The 21,967-nt window shown below is 38.2% G+C and overlaps 2 pseudogenes; both read right to left on the bottom strand.

Moving 5' to 3' along the window:
- Positions 1 to 1,013: 1,013 nt before the first annotated feature.
- On the bottom strand, positions 1,014 to 21,765 carry LOC105308664 (annotated as a pseudogene).
- Positions 11,343 to 11,461, bottom strand: LOC111733668 (annotated as a pseudogene).
- Positions 21,766 to 21,967: the final 202 nt, after the last annotated feature.

Genomic DNA, 21,967 nt, shown 5'->3' with positions numbered 1-21,967 from the left:
GGCAGCCCCCTTGCCCACCACACAATGTACGTTTGTAGGGAACCTAAGTCTAAACCATTGTAGACAACCTGCCTCTATGTCAGAGTTTCCTACTAGCAGGCCAACTACCTCCCAACAATCTGTTAAAAGTCAGCCCATGAGGCATGGGAGACTTTGCCAGCAAGTTCACTAGAAAGAAAAAAATGAATCAGGCGTAGGGGTGTGGATGGGGCAGAGCTTAACCGGCCTGAAGCCTAAGATGGTGAGGTCAGGTAAGCGCATGTCCACCAAGTGGAAAAAAAAGGAAAAAGGGGAAGATGGGGGGAACAGATGGTTTTTAACTCGATGTGGTCATCACTTTGTAAGATATGACATCATTAACATAAATAATCACTATTTTCTACAACTGATACTAATATAATATTGCATGTCAAGTGTACTTTAATAAAATGAATCAGTAAACAAATCATTAAGTGAATAATTGATTCCACATAGAACCACAATGAAAATTTTGATAACTTCCTGTTTCACTTTTTGCAACAATCGTATATTACATTTTACGATATTAAAAAAACAAAATTAAAAAATTTAAAAACACCTATCTATATGATGGTGCTATATAATGTGGAATAATTAAAAGATTTCACTATAATTGTCAGAAAATTTATATCCAAAGTCCTCTATCAACACATGGCACACTACATATTTATTCACATGGCTGAAATTTTAACTTAAATCTGATTACATTTAAAGTAAACAATTTCATTCACTTCAGATTTATTCAAAGCAAATCCTTATTTTGATTATAGCCTCATAAATGCCATGGGTTAAAATGTGAAGAGGATATTTCAGGTGTAAATTATGAATATACAACAGCTAAATTGTATGTTCTTTAATCCCAACATTGAAGGAAATTATATATAGATTCTTTTGACCTCGAGACCAATGTTGCATTGTTCATTTATGTTATGAAGTACTCTACGGAGATGGGATAAAACTGTGTTGGTTAAAAAAGAACATGATTCACTCGACAATATGAGAAAGTGACTAAGTTTTATTCATTAAAACATGAGCTTGAAGATACAGTCCCAATAAAACTGGCAAAAGGTAATGCAAGCACTTCAGTGTTAACCATACACACACATACTATTCTGGTTCTTTTGATTCAGTTCCCCTCTAATGTACCTGCTCGCTCTACAATTTCCAAGAATAAGCTAACTTTTCCATTAATTTTTGATATACAATACTTACTACCATTCAATGTAGGAAGTTACCATTTCTACTGCATGACTTCTACCACTTATCGCCCCCTAGTCACCTATCACTTTCCTCCCATGATAAGCCCAGGCCCTTCATTTTCTGGACGATCAGGCTGTTTCATCGTCAGTTGGTGGAGCCTTCTTTCCTATGAAAGGCTGGCCTGTCCAGAGGCATGCACACTGAGCAGAGTTGCTATGAAGACTCAGAGCATAGCTTTACATTATGCTCCGCCTTCCCTAATGTTAAGTCATACAATAAATTTTATAATCAGTGCCTTTGTTTTTCCATAAGACTTGGATATGAATGAACCGTGCCTAAAGAAGTAGGCCCTTTCACTGTACTGAGTGCTTCCCAGAGGTAAGTATGAAAGGCCTAGAAGACGTAAGTTCAACAGACTTAGAACTCATAGTCATGTAGTGTTTAAGGTAAACAGAATAACTAAATCTGTATTATAAACTCTAAAGATAATGACTTGTTTGTTCCTATGTTATACATCATCTTTTCAGTTTCAACATAATATGATTTGTAATGTTTCTATGTAATGTCTCAGGCTAATCTCAGAAAACTGGAGACTAAGTGATTGCTACTATGGATCCTTGACTGTGTCAGTTGTGAGAACTGGTTAAAATTTTTACTACATTCAGTACTTTGGTGTGACTTATTGCATGAATCCTGAGGATCGTGTTGGTTAGAAGCATTTCCATGTTCAGTATATTAGTATAGTTTTTGTCCTGCATGAATTGTCATTAATATTTGAAGATGTAAACATCTGATGAAAAGCCTTATGACATTAACTACATTTGTAAGGTTAGTCTCCAAAATCTTATAATGTTCCAGTTTTGGTCTTTGAGGAAAAGCATTAACACGCACATTATGTGTTTTCTCAAACGTAAATTCTGATGTCTAGTCAATTGTGAGGTCTGAATAAGGGCTCTATCCTGTACATTTACATGATTGTTCTTCATTGTGGAGTCTCTGTTCTTGTATAACACTTACTCTAATGGCTTTGCCACACACATTGCAATTGTAATGAATCACTCCAACTTTTTCCAACTATTGATCCTTGAGTAAAAAGACTGCCACACATTAACTTGTTTGCTTTTTAACAAAGATATATATTCTTATAGCTTGTAAAGAGTGGGCTCTAATGTAAAATTTTGCCATATTCATGGCATTTGCATGTATGAACTATTTGGTGAATCTTAAGTTTAAAGTAATACCTAAAAGCCTTGCCACATCCAGTTCATTTCTAAGAACTCTCACAAGTATAAAGTATCTGATGGTAAATTCAGGTTGAACTCACACTAGAGGTTTTGCCACTCAATACATTAAGGTTTCTCTCCAATATGTATTCTCAGATGTCTTGCATAGTGTAAAGTATGACTAAAGATGTTGCTACACTCACTACATTTGTAGGTTTCTCTCCAATATGGATTCTCTGATGACTTGCAAGGTATGATTTGTTACGAAAAACCTTGCCACACTCATTACATTTGTGAGGTTTTTCTCCAGTATGGATTCTCTGATGTCTCGAAAGGCTTGATTTCTGACTAAAGACCTTGCCACACTCATTACATTTGTAAGGTTTCTCTCCAGTATGGATTCTCTGATGACTTGCAAGGTATGACTTGTTATGAAAAACCTTGCCACACTCATTACATTTGTGAGGTTTCTCACCAGTATGGATTCTCTGATGCCTTGAAAGGCTTGATTTCTGACTAAAGACCTTGCCACACTCACTACATTTGTAAGGTCTTTCGCCAGTATGAACAATTTGATGCCATGCATGATGTGATCTTTGACTGAAAACCTTGCCACACTCACTACATTTATAAGGTTTCTCTCCAGTATGGATTCTCTGATGAATTGCAAGGTTTGATTTATTACTGAAAACCTTGCCACACTCATTACATTGGTAAGGTTTCTCTCCAGTATGAATTCTCTGATGACTTGCAAGATATGATTTGTTACGGAAAACCTTGCCACACTCATTACATTGGTAAGGTTTCTCTCCAGTATGGATTCTCTGATGATTTGCTAGGTATGATTTCTGACTAAAGAGTTTGCCACACTGATTACACTTGTAAGGCCTTTCACTAGTATGAATGCTTCGATGACGAGCATGATTTGATTTGTTACTGAAAACCTTGCCACACTCATTACATTTGTAAGATTTCTCTCCACTATGAATTACTTGATGGTAACTTAGGATTCTATGCACAGTAAAGGCTTTGCCACACTTACTACATTTGTAAGGTCTCTTTCCAGGATGGACTGACTGATGGTAAGTGAGGCTTGAACGCACCCTAAAGGCTTTGCCACACTCATTACATTTGTAAGGTTTCTCTCCAGTACGTATAAACTTATGGCTAGTTAAGCATGAATGTACACTAAACTCTGTGCCACACTCATGACATTTGTAAAAATTTTTCCTGGATGCTTTCAGATCTTTTGTCAGCATTGAAGGATGCCTAGGATCACTCTCATATATAGTACAAACATTGGCTTGGACACTAGGAAAAACTTTCTGAGGTAGAGAAACAGAGGAGGTATTGTTGAAAGACTTCTTGGCTGGATTACATTCATCAATGTTCTCTTCAGTCTGAAATATCTCCATATTGGCCCGATGTGAGTGAAACCTTACACCAAGCCGGTTTTCAATAGGCTCGTTTCTGGCATGCTCTCTACCATGTTCACCTCTTCTATCAGTGAGAAGTTTTTTATGAGTTATTGGCATTCCCTTGTAATTTCTTTCAACAACTCTCTGCTGATACACAGAGTCATGCGTATGTTCCTGGATTTCCCTGAAGTAAAAATCTTTGATTACGTGGCTTTCATGTGTTCCAAACATCATTGTTTGGAGAACTCCTCCTGCATTACTGGTTTCTGTTGGTTTTAATTTCTTGATCACATATGAAGGATAGATATCTACAAAAATGTAAAGAAATCACAGTTATCCTATTAATTAGTTTTTAAGTAAATGTTTCACACTGAAAACTAACATTACACCAAAAGTAAAGTTATACTAAACACATTTATGAAACTTCCCAAACATGACTTGTAAACTTCTAAAATAATAGAGAAACAGGATTTTTGACCAAAAAAAAAAAAAAAAATAGTGGTCATATACAATTCAAATTAATATCAGGGAAGCCTAGTTTCAAACACCTTATAACAAAAACACTCACGTCATGCAAACTTGTGTTAGCTTTCAAGGAAAGGGTTATTTTTCAACCATGAATCCAAAACACGTAACAACTGTAACTGTACCGCTATCTCATAACTGAGGAAAAATATATCATACATATTTTTACATACATATGGGACATTAGTAAATGCTAAGTGATAGACAATATATGTAATGATAAATATCCCCAAACAACATTATGTAAAGAATAATTTATATACACAGGCAGTCTAAAATTGTACCACAAATATGCCCCTAAGAAAATTAAAACATCAACAAAACATTTTTTTAAAAATAAGTTTTTTTAAAATGTCTGTTATAAAACTATCTGTATCCCTTACAAAAAGGCATTTTAGAACATCAACAAATGGTGTATGTCAATTATATTGCATAATACATGCTCAAAGACCATCGTCTGTATATCAAACTAAAGGTAAACAAAGGAAAATCAAGAAATCCAGGGGAAAACCAGCAGTGAATAACAGGTAACCATATTATAGTAAGTTAATTGACAAATTCTAAATATTCCCCCTTAAGAATGAAGAAAGAACTTCCAGAAAAAAATATGAGAACTAAAAATGACACGGGAAGCACTGACTTCCAAAATATCAGGTCAGGAAAATATAAAACATTATAAAGAAGAGTATTAGAAAAAAGCCAAAACTCACCATTAGAATTTTATGACTGCTATATAACAGCCAATCCATAGAATAATTCCCTATGTACGCAGGGCCATTTACTCATCCAGTACACTGCCCCCACAGTATATGTAATATAGTCTGTGCTTCAAAAATTGATTAAGGTGCGGGAACATATTACAAAATAAAAACATACAATATGATACATGCAAAAGGGTATCTCACAATAAAGATGTAACAAAGTTGATATATCTCATTAAATAAAAGTAACTTTTGAGTCCTCGGTATAAAACACGCAATATCTTAAGTTGTCTAAGAGCACTAATGTGCTTTAAAAAGCCTTGTGAGAAATTACCTATATATTTTCAATTAACGAAAGTAGACTCACAGGGTTAATGTACATAAACCTCATTTACGTAGAAAGTGAGAGAAACAGGATTAGAACCTGGACCTACAGACTCATGTTCTGAACCATGACTGCCCACCCAGGCAGTAGATTACAAAGGCTTACAACAAATACCATGAGCTTAGAAACAAATACTTCTTGGGACATACAACAGCTGAGCTGTGTCACTATGATAGGGTTGCACAGCCATCCATTCTAAATATGGTTTCTGAGTAATCATCTACCAAGGGTGACTCTTGAAGAATTAAAAAATCTGAACACACCTATAGCTTGTAAAAAGATTAAATGACGAATCAGAAGTCATTCAACAAAGCAAGCACATAAAACTTTACTGCAAAATTCTATCCAACATTTTAAAAATAATGAACACCAATGTTCCCAAAACCCTTCACAAAAAAACTGAAAAGGAGGGAACCCTTCCAAACTCATTGCAGGAGGCCAGAATAACACTAATAGCCAAGTGAGACAAAAACAGTACAGGAACACTAATAGCTCTGATGAATACTGATGAATGTAACACTGTACAGAATAAGAATGAATAAATGATCACCTCAACTGATGCAGCAAAACATTTGAGAAACATTAGCCTTTCATGATAAAAAATACACAATGAACTAGGAATAAAAAAATCAGCTCCCTCAAAATAAAAGAGGACCCATATGACAAGCCTAGCACTAACATCGTACTCAATGGTGAAAGACTAAAAGCCTTTTAACATCAGGAACAAGACAAGTATGCCACCTCTCCATGTTTTAATAAAAAATAGTACTGGAAATTCTAAACAGAATAGGCAAAAAATAAATAAAAGTTGCAAGATATGAAATCGAGATGCAAAAAATCAATTCTATATATTAACAAAGAATAATCAAAATGAAAATTCTGTAACAATTCTAATACGATACCATAAAATAAAAATGAAATAAGTAAAATACAAGATAAATAAAGTAAAAATATTAAAATAATAAAATACTTAATTATAACCAAACACAGGGAGGAGAAAATTGGTGTACTGTCAACAAAAAACAATGCTAGAAAATTTTAAAAAGTCACAAAAATTAAAGACATTCCATGTTTATGGACTGGAAGACAATACTGTCAATGTGTCCATAACAGCCAAAGTGATCAATAGGTTCAATGTAATATCTTTAAAAACTTACAAATTCACTTTTTAAAGAGATATAGAAATCCATCCTAAAGTTCATACAGAATCTTGTCTCTACATGAAAAACCTAATTTGGAAAAATAAAAGTCAAAGACTCAAAGATACATATTTCAAAATATATTTCAAAGTTAAACTAATCGAAACATGTGGTACTGGAATAAAGACAGAAAACAGCAGAATAAAATAAAGGCATCCAAAATAAAGGGGGTAGAGGATATGGCATAAATGATAGAGGCTCTGTCATCCCTCTGCCAACCAAATCAAAGTTGTGACAGAAATGAGGAGCAAACAGCAAGAAAAATCTCCTGGGATCTGGATGAACAAGCCATACAACTAGGGCGAAATCTAAGAAATCACCCTGCAACGGCAAAAGGTGGGATGGGCAAGGACGCAAGGCTGCCTGGTCTATAGCAGCTGAGTGGGACAGAGGCCACAGCAGCGGCAGCCAGCAGCTGCAGATGCCTCTTAAAGGGGCTGAGTCCACGAGTGAACTTTCCCGGTGACGGATCTGTTAGCTCTGAGCACCAGTGCAGGTTCAGTTGCGCAGGGGACACCAGGGACTTAGAGGGGGACACTGAGTTGTTGGAGTGAGGGCTTAGGCGAGACTCACTCTGTCCAGAAGTGCTGCAGTATCCATTGTTCCTCTGTTGAGCCCTCCCTGCTCCCATGTGCCCACTCAACGCCACCAGAGCTGAGACATCAAACTGGATAATAGAGGTCACTCAGCCCAGGATTCCCTAAAACTCTGCCTCCACCAACTTGTGGCCCCACCCAAGCCACATCCAGGTGTGTCCTCCCTTAGTTAGGTACCCCTTGCTGAGCAGCGTGAAGTCTCCCACTGGTGGCAGATGACCTCAGTTTCTGGTGTGGCCTTTTGAGGCAACTATAAGCACAGCATCTGCGGATTGCTTGCTGAATCTTAACAGGTGGCCCTGGAGAGGCACAGGCTGGGGTTAAATTTGGCCTGCAGCTAAACCCCTCTCAGGACTGTGCCGCTGGACACCTACTACACAAAGCCTCACTAATAAGACCGGGAGACTTAATAGCTTTGCTTAATACATAGAAACAGACACTGAAAGGTAGCCAAAATGGGAAAGCAAAGAAGCAGAAACCATAGGAGAGAACAGAACAGAGATCCAGAAAAAATGGAGTCAAGCAATCTAACAGATGCAGAGTTCGAAACACTGGTTACGAAGATGCTCAATGAACTTATGGGAAGTGTAGATGAATTCAGTGAGAACTTCAACAAAGAGATAAAAAACATAAAATGGAAATGGAAATTATAAAAGGGAACCAGTCATAAATGAAGAACACATTATGAGATGAGAAGCATATTAAATGGAATAAACAAAGTGAATAAAGAGGATCAAATGATCTATATGGAGGATAGGAAAGCCAAGGACACTCAATCAGAATGGCAAGAAAAAAGAAGCCAAGACTATAATAATAATTTAAGGAGCCTATGGGACACTATTAAATTAAAAAATATCCATGTCATAGAGGTACAGGGGGTGGAGGAAGATGTTAAAGAGCTATTTTAAGGAATAATGATGGAAAATTTCCCTCACCTGGTGAAGGAAATAGGCCTACAACCCCAGGAAGCTCAGAGAGTCCCAAGAAAGAGAAATCCAAAGAGGCCTACACAAAGACACATCATAATTAAAATGCCGAAGGTTAAATTCTACAAAGAGAGAATCTTAAAAGCAGCAAGAGAAAAGCAGTTAGTTACTTACAAGGGAGTACCCATAAGACTGGCAGCTGATTTCTCAATAGAAACCGTGCAGGTCAGAAGGGCTTGGCACAAAATATTCAATGTGATGAAAACCCAGGATCTATTACCAAGAATACTTTATCCAGCAAAGCTATCATTTAGAGTCGAAGGACAGATAAAGAGCTTCCCAGACAAAAACTAGCTAAAGGAATTCATCAACACCAAGCCAGTATTACAGGAAATGTTGGAGGTACTTCTTTAAGAAGAAAAAAATGTATGAAAAATAGTTTTAGAGAATGATAATAACTACATATTTATCAACAAGTACCTCAAATGGAAAAGAATTAAGTGCTACAAATAAAATATAGGGAAACTGAATGAATAAGAAAACAAGACTCCTACATGAGCTGCCTACAAGAGACTCACTTCAGATTAAAAGATACACACAGACTAAAAGAGGATGGAAAAAGATTGCCTTGATGGACCTAAAGGGTATTGCACTGAATGAAATGGGTTGGAGAAAGACAAATATTGCATGATTTCATGTAAAGGTGGAATCTAAAGAACAAAATAATAACAACAATAAAAGTAAATAAACTCATAAATACAGAGAATATTTTGAGGGCTACTACATGGGAGGGGGTTGGGGGAGTAGCAAAAAAGCCCCACGAAGGGGTTAAGAATAACAAAGGGGTAATTGCAGAATAGACATGGAGATGTAGAGTGTAGCATGGGGAAGATGGCTAATAATGTAATAAATATGTAAGGGGGAAGAGAGGTATTAGTTTCAGTGGGGTGATCCCTTTGTGAGTTATGTGGATCTCTGATCACTATGCTGTACACATGAAACTGGTATATTATTGTATGCCAACTATAATTGAAAAAATACTCATTGAATTGTACAATGTAAATACAAGCAACTAATTGTCTTATATTTCAATAAAGATTAAACGAAATTTAAAAAAACAAATAAATAAAATAAATGGAGGTATATATGGTCAAGTGATATTCCAGAGGGTTATCAAGACCACTCAATGAAGTCAAAGCAGGCTGTTCAACCAAAGTTGTTGAAAAAATGAGATATAAACATAAAATAAATAAATTTGGAACAATTCCTTATACCATAAAAATAAATTAACTAAAAATATAACAAAAAAAACATAAGACCAAAAACTATAAAAGTCCTAGAAGAACACATAAGAAAAAAATCTTATACTGGATTCAATAATAATTTATCCGATATGACAGCAAAAGAACACAAAACCAAAGTAAACAAAGTGAAATGAACTTCACCAAAATGACACACTCCTGGGCATCTAAGGACACAGTCAATTGAGTGAAAAGCCAATCCATGGAATAGGAAATGGTATTTGGAAATCATAAGCATCAAATAACATTTTAGTGACTACACTATTCAATTACTGAGAAAGGATAAAGGCAAGAACCACCAGATGAAGAAATGCATTGGGTAACCTACGGGAGAAACATCGGAAGCTTCCATGCCCCACTCAGCACACCACTCTCTCCAGTCACCAGAGGTTCAAACCTAGAAGATTCAAAAACACTTCCTTTTGGGTTATAGTTCATTACATACGAGTGATTGATTAAATGATTGACCATTGGTGATAAGCCTCAATCTCTAGCCTTTCTCCCGTCTCAAGAGTTCAGAAGGTTGGAGTATAAGTTCTAACCTTCCAATTATATGGTTGGCTCCCCTGACAAGTAGGCTTCTCGACATCAGCTATTTTCAAAAGTCACCTCACTCACATATATAGTGTTGTGACTAAAAGGGACTGGTTATGAATGAGACACCCATTTCAGAAATGGGGACAAATACCACATATATTTTATTATAAATCACAGTAACATAAACTTCTATCCTTGCCATGAACAACAACCCAACATGTCTCGATTAAATACTGAGCAAAGGATGTGAACAGACAGTTCTCTAGAGATGATGTATAAACACATGAAGTATCACTAATCATAAGGAAATGCACATCTCAACCAGGATGAACTATCACCTCACACCCATTATGACTACTATCAAAAAAGCAGGAAATAACAAATGTCGAAGATATGAAAAAATGGGCATCTGCACCGCTCTTGGGAAGGTAAAATGCTGTTGCTTCCGTGAAATGTATGAGGGCAGGTCCTTGAAAATTAAACAGTGAATTATCATCTGCTATAGACTCAATATGGGTGTCCCACTAGAATTTGATGGTGAAATCCTTCAAATGACAATGGTGAGCCTGTGGGAGGTAAATGGGTCATGAGAGTGGATCCTCTTGAGAGACCAGAGACCACTCTCTTTTTGCCCTGAGAGGGTACAAGGAGAAGTTGGCCACTTGCAACTAAGAAGAGGGTCCTCCTTCCAACCTGACCATGCTGGGCCTGACCTCAGACTTCTACTCCCAGAACTGGGAGAAATACTTTCCTGCTGTTAATAGGCCACCCACTTGGGTTCTCTGTTATAGGAGTGAGAACAGATGGATACACTGTGTGATCCAGCAACTCGACTTGTGGGGACATATACAAAAAACTCGAAAGCAGAATTTCAAACAAATGTTTGCATACCTATGTTCACAGAAGCATTATTTACAATAACCTAGAGGTAGAAATAACCCAAATGCTCACTGAGAGATGACTGTACAAACAAAGAGTGGTAAACACCTACAACAGGATATAATTCAGCATGCAAAAATAGTCACTTATCCAGTCATTTGCACTGACATGGATAACCCGAGGATATTATGCTAATTGACATTAACCAGTCACAGACAAATACTATATAATGCTATTTATGGGAAGTACCCAGAATAGTCAAATCACTAGAAAACTAACAATGCTGTTTGCCAGGGGCTGAAGAAAGATGAAAATAGAAACAAGTAATTTTATTTTATTTTTATTTATTTATTTTTTTAGGTGAGGCAACCCTTGGTTGACCTCAGATTGCAAGGACCTTGTCAGCTTACAATCCGTTATTTTTTATTTTTTTACTCCTACAGCACCTGGTCTTCCTTGGTGGTCTCCCATCCAAATACTAATCAGGCCCGACCCTGCTTAGCTTCCAAGATCAGACGGGATTGGGCTTGTTCAGGGTGGCATGGCCATAGACGAAACAAGTAATTTTAAATACTCATGGTAATCAATTAATTCTGTACTTGAAGAAAAACAACAAAATACGGTACAGATAAATTCTGTGAAGCATAAATGATATAAAATGATGTTATGTTGTATCATAATAAAAAGAAAGACATGAGGTCAGGGGTGCTCCCACGGTATGTTTTAGTAGACACATAATTAGTATTATAAATCAATGAGACTTAACGGGCACTTATCAAAAATTCATTAGTTCCACTCCAGAAGCATCTTTTGGAGAAAAGAAGGAAATGACCTATAACACAAAAGGACTAGTATTCAAAAGTCTTTTAAGTAGGAGCAGATACGTGCAGGAACATCTTCTGGAAGTAACATGGAGACACACAGAGGAGGCTGATGTGCAGACAGATGGACAGCAACATACACAGCAAACAAGTGCCAGGGAACAACAGGACAGAACCTGGAGGGAGGACAACAGGGTGCAGGTACACTGTATAAATTCAGATAGAAAGATGGAAACAAAACAGTCTTGTGTTCACTCAAGGATGCAATTTCCAGTACTTTAGAAATTTTGCAGAAATTATAGGTGCTAAAAGGACGGTGGAGAAGAATTCATTAAAGTGCAAGAAAGCAGCTGAGTTACTCATAAAATACAATAAAATACTTAAGTATTAATTCAGTACACCAACATGGACATGGTGGTTCCAGACAGGGCAAGTAATAATTAGAAAAGAGCAGTTATACCAGGAAGTAAAAATGCAGTGAAGCTTACAAAAAAAATTATGGATAAAAAATAGAAAACATGCTATAGAAAACCAATGAATCATACATTATGACAAACCAACTTAATACTATGTCTGAGATTAAGAAAATGACATAAAAAATATATACATAATGTATTGAGAATTCCCAAATTAAAAACTGTAATAAATTCAATTGACAAAAGAGTAACTTAAAATGAGTTACAAAATCAGGTGAAAAGAAGTGGAAGAAATAATTATCTTTTCAAAATATTTTAGAATAAGTTTAGGATTTAGAAAAAATAATTGGTGGGCCATATTCACCACACTAAAGAAGAAAATACTGCCATATGTACCAAACAACGTCCTTGCTCCAATTCCACCTTCCCACACACTGCAAATACAAAACGCTAGAGTATCATCAAAAATATAAAACAGATGACTAAATAAGCAAAACTCAAATTCATTTACAATGCATGGGAATTTACAAGATGAAAGGAGCAGTGGCTTAAACAAAAACAAATGATAGTAGACTTCACTGAGGCACCACTCAACTTCCTAAGCTTCCTCAGTAAGATGGTTCAAAATCTTATCTGCTGAGGCAGTGTGCACACACGGGATGAGAACCATGGTATGAACAACAATTTAGTTAGGAGCTTCAAGGGTAGGAGGCTGTGAACTTGGACAATGTTCTCCCAGGAGAAATTCTACCCTGTTTAGTACGTGTGTGCACATGATCCACGTGATCACAGCGTTCTGAAGAGATGCTTACTGATACTCTGCAACTGGAAACAAAACTAAAATCACTTATAGACCAGCTGTCAGGACACTTTCTAAGTTGGTGTCCTGGGAAATGCTGACTGCTCTGCCAAGCAGCTCCAAGTACTGCTTCTGTGCATAGCAGGATAATATTGCAACATATCAGTCAAAATATCTCTGTCAAGAATCTTCTGTGACTAAGGACACACACTCCCCAGGAGTTGTCCATCCCTTAAAGGTGGATGACACCAGCAAAATACAGTGAACTATCAGACCTTAGCAACATTCAGAGGCAAACCATGCAAATTGAAGAGAATATGAAATCTGGAAGAGTCTATATTCCCAGACTGGTAGTGTGGTGCAGAGAGAGAGAAGAGTATAAGGAATGGGGTCACACACTATAGGACTGTGAGGGGACTGTGTGCCACCACAGACACCAAACTACAAGCCTGGAAGATTGAAATGCGCTCCCTGTGTAGGACTGGGGATCAAAGATATGCCCTCTCTGTCCACTGTCTCTAAAGATTTCCTAATAAGTTACAAAAGATCCTACCCACCTGTGATACACACCCTGTGATACACATCTCTGAAGTGTGTAGCAAAAGCAGAGCAGAACAGAAGAAATAGTTGAGGGAAAGGGACAGGTGGACAGGGCAGGAGTTCTCACGCAGTTCCTGGGAAGCCAGACAAAATGGATAGACAAACAGCACGTCCCCTCTTCTGAGCAGTCCTTCCAACCACAGGAAAAGGGGATAGGATTGGGACAGGTCCAGGGCGCCAGACTGCAAGGCCTCGGCCCTGCTCTGTATGGACTGAGAAATAAGCATCTGATGAATTCCAGTCCAGAAGGAGAGACCAGGGTGACAGAGACCATGTGAGAGAGCCTGCACTACGCTCCTTAAGTCAAGGAACCAAAGACGTCCCAGGGGACACAGAACAGTGCTGGGATCATGATAAAGATTCTGCCTTCATCTCTGTTACAACTGCAACTCCACTAAGAATGAAAGAATAACTTTTACACATTAAAGGGTAGAGTGGTAACTTGGAAAGAAGAAAATTTTCCTTTAAGGGTTCCCCAGAAATAAACTTCTGTTTGCTCACAGAACTTTCTCCCTTGGTGCAAGTTTGCAAACACTATGAAAGCAGCAGCCTTCTCCCTCTCTTCCTGAGTTCGTACCTGTGTTTACACGTTCAATATGTTCCCATTGATTTGGTTTCTGTGCTCTTTTCAACTTGCTCTCCAAAGTCCAGGGCACGTTCCCTCGCTCCAAAAAGGAGACAATATGCAGATCAGAAAGAGAAATTCCTGCATATAAGAAGAAAGAAGTATGAAGACCTGTAGTTTTTCCAGAATCCCCAATCTCTGTTCAAGTGAGGAATAAGAATAGTACAGATAGAGAAACACAGTTCCTGAATCCATTGATTTCTTGCTTCCTTCTGTGCATAGGGACCAGAGTCATATGCAGATAGCGAACTCTCTTCCATAAGCTATTCGATCAATATGTAAGAACAGAAAACAACGAATCAGATATTTTAGGTTTGCTTCAGGACTTTATGTAAACACTTAAACTCTAGAATGACCCCTGATGTATCACAAAGTGGGCAGATCACCTGCAAAATGGCGAGGTTAAATTCCTGATGCTACTTTATGTTCCAGTAAACAGAGTTTCGATCTCAGTCATGCAGCCAGAGTCTCCCAAGAAGCACCCAAGGGAAAAGGAAGAGACCTCCCAGGACAGATCTTGACTTTGAAGAGAAGTCATCCTCACCCAGGAAAAGCAGGTTCTGGTAGCTCTCCAACATCACCTCCTTGTACAATGCACGCTGAGCTGGGGCTAGGCACTCCCATTCCTCCTGAGAGAATTCTATAAATACATCACTGAGTGTCAACCATTTCTGAAAGGAAAACACATTTTAGCAAGGGGAAATGGTGACAGTTCTTACCTTCATTCAGAATGAGAAGAGGAGACAGATATAAAATCAATTCAGGTGGAGGGTTCTGTCAGATCCGCTTCAGATATTTTTGAGCACGTTATGTGTCCGCAATGGTGTTTTCTATTACTTTCCCATAAAAGGCTATGACAGCCCGTAAATCAGGGAGGGCTTCTCATTTTTGTGGACAATACATTAAATTACAATTAAAATTCTCACCGGGCTGTCTACAAAGAAGGCTTCGATGTTATCTTCTACACATTGAGTGACATTCACTGACTGCATGAGCTAGAGCATAAGCAGTGTCTTAAGAGATGACAAAGTCCACAGCATCTTTTAAAAAAATTCAGAGTCTTAAATTGTGATAACAACAGCCATGACTAAACATTTCTGAACACGTCCTATATGCATTATGCTTTACATATTTTAACTTCTTATCAACATAATAGCTCACTACAGTCAAACCTGTTCCCATCATACAGCGGAGAAAACGTGTGAGAAAATCTACAAAACTCAATTCAGGTCAAAATCTAAGATCTGATCTAGCAAACACATGAACTTGGTGCTGGGATTTAGACTGAACCTAAAAAAAAAAAAAAAAAAATCAAACAGTTATGTGACAGACAGACCTCATAAGTGCTCTGACAAAGTGTTCTCTGAGAAAACGAAAACAAGTTCCAGGTTAACGACATTGAGCCACAAATAAGGTCATTACATTTGCATGTGCACACACACGCACATGAGGTATCTTTACTTCTAGTTAAATCATTAACATGACAGCGTAGACAAAAATTAAGGTCATAACAAATGTTTAAGTTATTGTTGCAACTGCTAAAAAAATATAAAACTTACTTATGAAATGACTTTATAAAAATCATACACTTTTATAAAAAACATGCATGCGCACATGCACACACATATAAACAAACCAATTAAATGAAAATTTATTTCTTGACATATTTTTGGATGACTTTATACATTGTTGTTTTTATTCATGTGCATTTCAGCACCTTGGGTTAATAAAAATGTGTCAGGGGTAATTATTCTTATTTTTCAAGATTGCATAATAAAGGAGGTAGTTAAAATTATAGAACTGAAAATATAGACTACTTAACTCCAGTTTCTATAAAATACTTAAACACATAAACACAAATTTATCTATTTACATTTAGACATGTAGGCTTTAACAAAAGCCAAATAGTGTACTGGTTTATTCTATCCATAAAACGAAAATTCAAGGTTGGTATACATCAATTTAACAGATCGAGATTCCAAAAATTCTCACATTTGTGATCATTTGAAAAATTTCTTCAGTAATTAGAAATCAGAACAAAAATGAAATTGGAGAAAAACCTGTAATTAACCAGAAACATTTGCCAAACATTTTGAATAGCAAAAATCAGTGGATGCATTTGCATTGAAATTATAGTAAAGAAAGGGGGCTGACCAGAGCTCCTATCTCAGCAGAAACCAGAAGAGAAAAGAGGGAAAAATAGATTGAGGGAGACAGAGTCAAAGCATAGAACTGTTAAAATTCTCAAATCAAAGTATAAAGATTGGTTATTAATAAGAAGAGGAAACAAGATATTCCATGCAAACCATACCCTAAAGAGAGCCAAATGGATATAATGTATGAGAAAAAACAAAGACAAAAACTGAAAAGATGAAAAGGACATTATAATGGTAAAAGGGTCCATTTACCAAGAAGTTATAACAATTATAAATATAGATGCATATAACATTAGAACTCCCAAATATATGAGGTAACTGTGAACAGAAATGCAGGTAACAATAGGCACCAGCACAGTAATCGTATGAGACCTCACTATTTCAGTTTTAGTCATGGATACACCAACCAAACACAACATCCATAAGGAAACAGAACACTTGATAATCCTATAGAATGATGGAGTTTAACAAACATATACAGAAGTCTCCAACACCAGCAGAAAACACACTGTTCTCAAGCGCACATAAAACATTCTCCATGACCGACCACATGTTAGCCTCAACACAAATATGAAAAATTGTTTACAAATTGCAATCCTAAAAGGTATCCTCTCTAACCACAAGGAAATGACATTAAAAACAAATAGCAAGAAAAAAACATAAAAATCCACAAAATGTGGAAAATAAACAAGTCATTCTTAAACAACCAGTAGCTCAAAGAAATCACAAGAGAAATTTTTAAAATCTGGATGAAAACAACAGTGAAAATACAACAGACAAAAATCAACAGGATGCAGTGATAGCAGCACTAAGAGGTGCTAAGCGGTATTTACATTAAAAAAGAACAATCTCAAATCAGAAATCTACTTTTACACCTCAAAAAAAAGAAAGAATAAACTAAAAAGAATAAAAAAATAATAAAATAAAAAGAATAACCATGTTTAGTACAACTTACAATTGTAAAAAGTAACAGGAATCAACTAACCTACATTAAGAGAATGAATACACAATGGTATGTGTATGAAAGCTTTAGCTCTAAGATGAGGAAAAAGGCAAGGATGCATACTCTCAGCATTACTATTCAACAAAGTACTAGGTCCTAGACAGAGCAATTAAACAAGAAAAATAAAAGTCATCCAAATTGAAAAGAAGGAAAATTCTTTTTTGCACATGAAACGAGCTTACATGTAGAACACCAGAGATTACACACATGCAAAAAATGTTACAACTAAGAAATTATTTAAGGAAAGTTCTAATGAACAATCCTAACAGAAACTTAAGAAAACAATCCAATTAATCACAGCATCAGAGAGGATAAAATACATAGGAATAAATATAGCCAAGAAAGTGAAAGACTTATACACTGGAAATTATAAAACATTGCTAAAAGGAATCAAAGGAGGTACAGATAAACAGAAAGATATTCCTTACTCATGGACTGCAGGACTTAATATTGTTCAAATGTCCATGCTACCCAAAGTGCTCTACAGATTCGATGGGACCACTATCAAAAAACAAAAACCAAAAGCACTAGAATTCACATGGAATAAAGAAAAAGGGACTGAAAACCATCGAAACACTCTGAAAATAAAAAAAGTCAGAGGCCTCACTTTTTGAGACTAAAAAACATATTACAAAGTGTAATCAGGTCGGTGGGATACCGGCATTAATCTAGATACATGAGCCAATAAAACAAAAGAGAATGCCCTGAAATAAACCCCTGCATATATGCCAACTGATTTTCAACAATGACGCTAAGACCATACAATGAAGAAAAGTACATTCACTAAATTGTGCAAGAAAAACTGGATATCTACATGATAAAGAATGAAGCTGGAACCTTATCTGTATCAAAAAGAAACTTCTGTGTGTCAAAGGATACGATCCATAGGGTGAAAATGCAACCTCCAAGAAATGTGAGAAAAACGATCTGAAGACTCTCCAATTGATATTACGGATGATTTCCTCTTTTAAAACGGATAATGGAATAAAACACCCTCTGTCACCGAAGTCTGTCTGTGAACTTTCTACTCTATTCCCAATCATGAAGATTTTGAAGTCAGTGAGTGACTCACTCCTTTAGCTTCAAATGCATCATAGAAGCAGTCAAAAAGGTTTTTGCCTATTGGTCCCTTTTCCAGAACTGAGGTATTTGTGACTATCAATATGTCTACATGCATCCTTTTATCCTGGTTGAGAGAGGTGACAGTGCATCCAAATGTGGCTGCTGAACAATCCCCATTGCCCAATGGCATTGACACCATGAAGCCCACACCCTGTCTCAAATCTAATGCTGTAAACCCCTGCCCAGGACAATGCCCAGTGGAGCTTCTTCACAAGTACCATGTTACTGGATCATGGTAAAATGAAATCTAGCTAGAGAAGAGACGGACTGAGTAAGGCCCAGGTTGAGTATGAACAAACATTAGGCAGGACAATTCAGAGTCATAGAAGATTAGCAAGTCAAAGGGCATTCCAGGAAGGACAGACACAACAATCAACTGAGAATATGACTTCACCTGAGAAAGAGCCATTGCTGACCCTTTTCTTTCCTCTTCCTCCTCTTCTGGGCTTCTTCCTTATGCAACAAGTCTCTACAAGTCAATCTGGAAAGATGAAAATATGCTGTTTATCATCATATCCCCTTCCCGTGCCACCACCGCACATACAGGGAAGACCTCACTATACAGAAAGGACAGTATCTGCTGCCCTTGCCACAGGATGCATTCAGAAACAGTAAACTGCTCCTCAGAGACCAACAAATGAAGTTTCCTTCCCCTTTTTTCAGATCACATCGCCCTTCTGGTCATACCTTCAAACTCACTACAGCAGTGGGGGCCTTGGCTGACCTGACACTCTCCTTCAGGTCACAGACCTGGCCCTGATCTAATCCGATGCAGAACAGAGCCCCCTCACACCAGATCTCAGACCCCAGAAATGGAGGACCTAGAGCCTTACTGCTCAATGATGGATACAGATTAGAATCACCTGAAGCACTTTAAGTATTATCGAGGCTGTGCCCATCCCAATTATTTCAATGACACTTTCTACTCAGGGGGTACAAAAAATATCACAGCCAAAAAGTCTCAGCAATGTAATGTGAAGCAGGATTCAGCACTGTCTAGACCAGGCAACACTAGCACACCTTCTACCTGCTTATTCTTTCCTAGGTTTATTGAGGCATAATGGATAAATACAAATTATGGGTGTTTAAGGAGTATACCAATATTTAAAATATATATATAATGTAAAATATCAGAACCAACTGATATCCATCAACTCACATGACTTTTTTATGTATGTGTGGTGAGAATACTTAGGACTTATCTCAGCAAATTTCAAGGATACAATACAGTATGAAGAACTGTACTCACCATACCATATGTTAGGTGGCCACATGTTATTGATTTTAGAACTGAAAGTTTGTATCATTTGACCACCATTGCTTCATTTTCAGGAATCCCAGCCCCTGGTAACCATCATCCTCTCTGGTTTTGAGTTTGACTTCAAGATAGCATATATGTCGAGATCCTGCAATATTTGTCTTACTCTGGCTTAATTCACTTAGCATAATCTCTAGTTTCAAGTATGTTGTTCATTCCTTCTTCCATTTTTATGGCTGAATAATATTTGTGTATTTAAATATGTGTATCACGTTTATATTCTCTATTCATTTGTCAACCTTGGCTGTTGTGAATAATCTAGTAATGCGCATGGGAGTGCAGGTAACTTTTCAAAATATGATTTCATATCCTTTGGATATATACTCTGAATTGGACTCCCCTCTTTCTTCACAACTATGAATTTCCCTCCCTCCTTCTGTACCTCTACTGCCATTTTTTCTTTCTTTCTTTATTACCATTGGCTCATTTTGTTCCTCTCTCCTAATGTTTCAAGAGTATTTGAGCCATACTAACGATATATGCTGGTGAGCGAGCTCTCAAATTCTACCCAGAACAATTTTGCACTTTCTTTCATGCTTTTGGGGGTGGGGGGGGAGAGGAATGTAAAATAGATTACATGAAGGTGAGAGAAAGCGAGGCAGGGATAGAATCACACTGTAATTATTACAGTAACCAGATGATGTGCTCTCCAGGGTAGTCAAGTCTGGAGGGGTATAACTTCTGGCACATCAAAGGTGTGTTAACCTGAATGCATAATAATGGATAAGACTGCATTCAAAATCTTTCATTAAAGCCACAGGCCTTGGGTGTGTTGTTGATTTTAGAACTGAAAGTTATACCCACCCACCATTACTGCGCAGTTAGGAATTCCTGATTCAGTACAAAACCCCTTCTTCCATTACAGGACCCTCCATTTGCTCACCATCATCTCTCTGGAAATCTCAATTTCCTCTGAACTTCTATTTCCCACTCCTGCTACTTTCACTCTCACTATCTCCTTACACGTCCCTCACTCATTCTCTACATTGGCATCTGTTCTCACTCTTCTCCCCTCACTTACTTTATTTCCCTCTCCGGGGCCGGTTCCTCCCCACTCCTTGGCCGCACAGAAAAAGTGGGATGAAATAAGATGCTGCCTCCCCAGGGGGCACATTTTTCCGTGGGGTGGAATGTGGGATGAGAGACCAGTGGGTGGCACAGGTTAAGCGCATAACTGTGGGGTCAGAGGAAGGGGCGCTACAAATCGGAGGTCTGAGGAACAGAAGGACCCCTCCTGAGGGGGACGCGAGAATAGGGCGGGGCCGCTTTCTCAGGAGAGGGGTGGGGTCTCCAGAATCCCAGCACCGCGGAGAAGACGCAGCGTCTCCTGGGCCAGGATGGCCGGCGCTGCCTCAGGGATCGCGAGGTGAGGCTGGGCCACAACACCACCTCACGGAATGCTGTGAGGGCACCTATCGGACCTCGGGCCTGGACCTCTCCGCCCCTGAGCAAGGAAACGCCCCTGAGCAAGGAAACCGAGGCGTAAGGCAGGTCTAAGTGGACCTAAGACGGAGAAGCGATGGCAAGGAGCAGCCCCGGAGCCATTTCACACGCCAAGGGAAGTGCCTGGCCCTTACGGCGACACTGGAATTTAAAAAAGGAATAGGCCGACTGCGGGGACGATAAGGTCCACGGCGACCGGCCCCTGTATGAAAAAGGAGGAGTTGTGAAGCGCAGGCTTAAGCTAGAAATTCGGAAACTCACGCTGGGCAGTGTAATTTCTGCTTCTGGCTCCCCGTTCCCGAGTTGGCAAAACATGGCGCTGGGAGGGAAGAGGCGGGCTTCCTGGGGTCGCTGCCTGACCACGAAGAAGAACGGGCTGGGGAACTGGCTCAGGGGCGGGACCAGTGAGGAGAAAATCCACAAGGGGAGGGCTGGGCAGAAACTGGTCGGCACATTAACAGGGAAGAAGTGAAACCTGTGCAGGAGTGTGGCCATGAGAAGCGCAGGAGGATTAACGTGGGGCGCGGTGAGAGGCCAGGCATGCGCAGACACCTAGAAGTGAATGGAAAAAGGCAAATGATCGTGGTGGGGGCGGGGCTTGAGCTATCTTGGAGCTATATATATTGCATTGTGTGTTCACAGCTCATAGGTAGATTTCTTTCTGTCACCACATATTTTACCCCTTTTACCCAATCTACCTCTACCCTCCCCCAGCCTCCCTGATGGTAATCACTACTCTATTATCCATGTCCATGA

Source organism: Pteropus vampyrus, unplaced genomic scaffold (genome assembly GCF_000151845.1).
Source record: "Pteropus vampyrus isolate Shadow unplaced genomic scaffold, Pvam_2.0 Scaffold609, whole genome shotgun sequence".
NCBI lineage: Eukaryota > Metazoa > Chordata > Mammalia > Chiroptera > Pteropodidae > Pteropus > Pteropus vampyrus.
The sequence above is the reverse complement of the archived record's forward strand: the minus strand, read 5'-3'. Positions and strand labels throughout refer to the sequence as shown.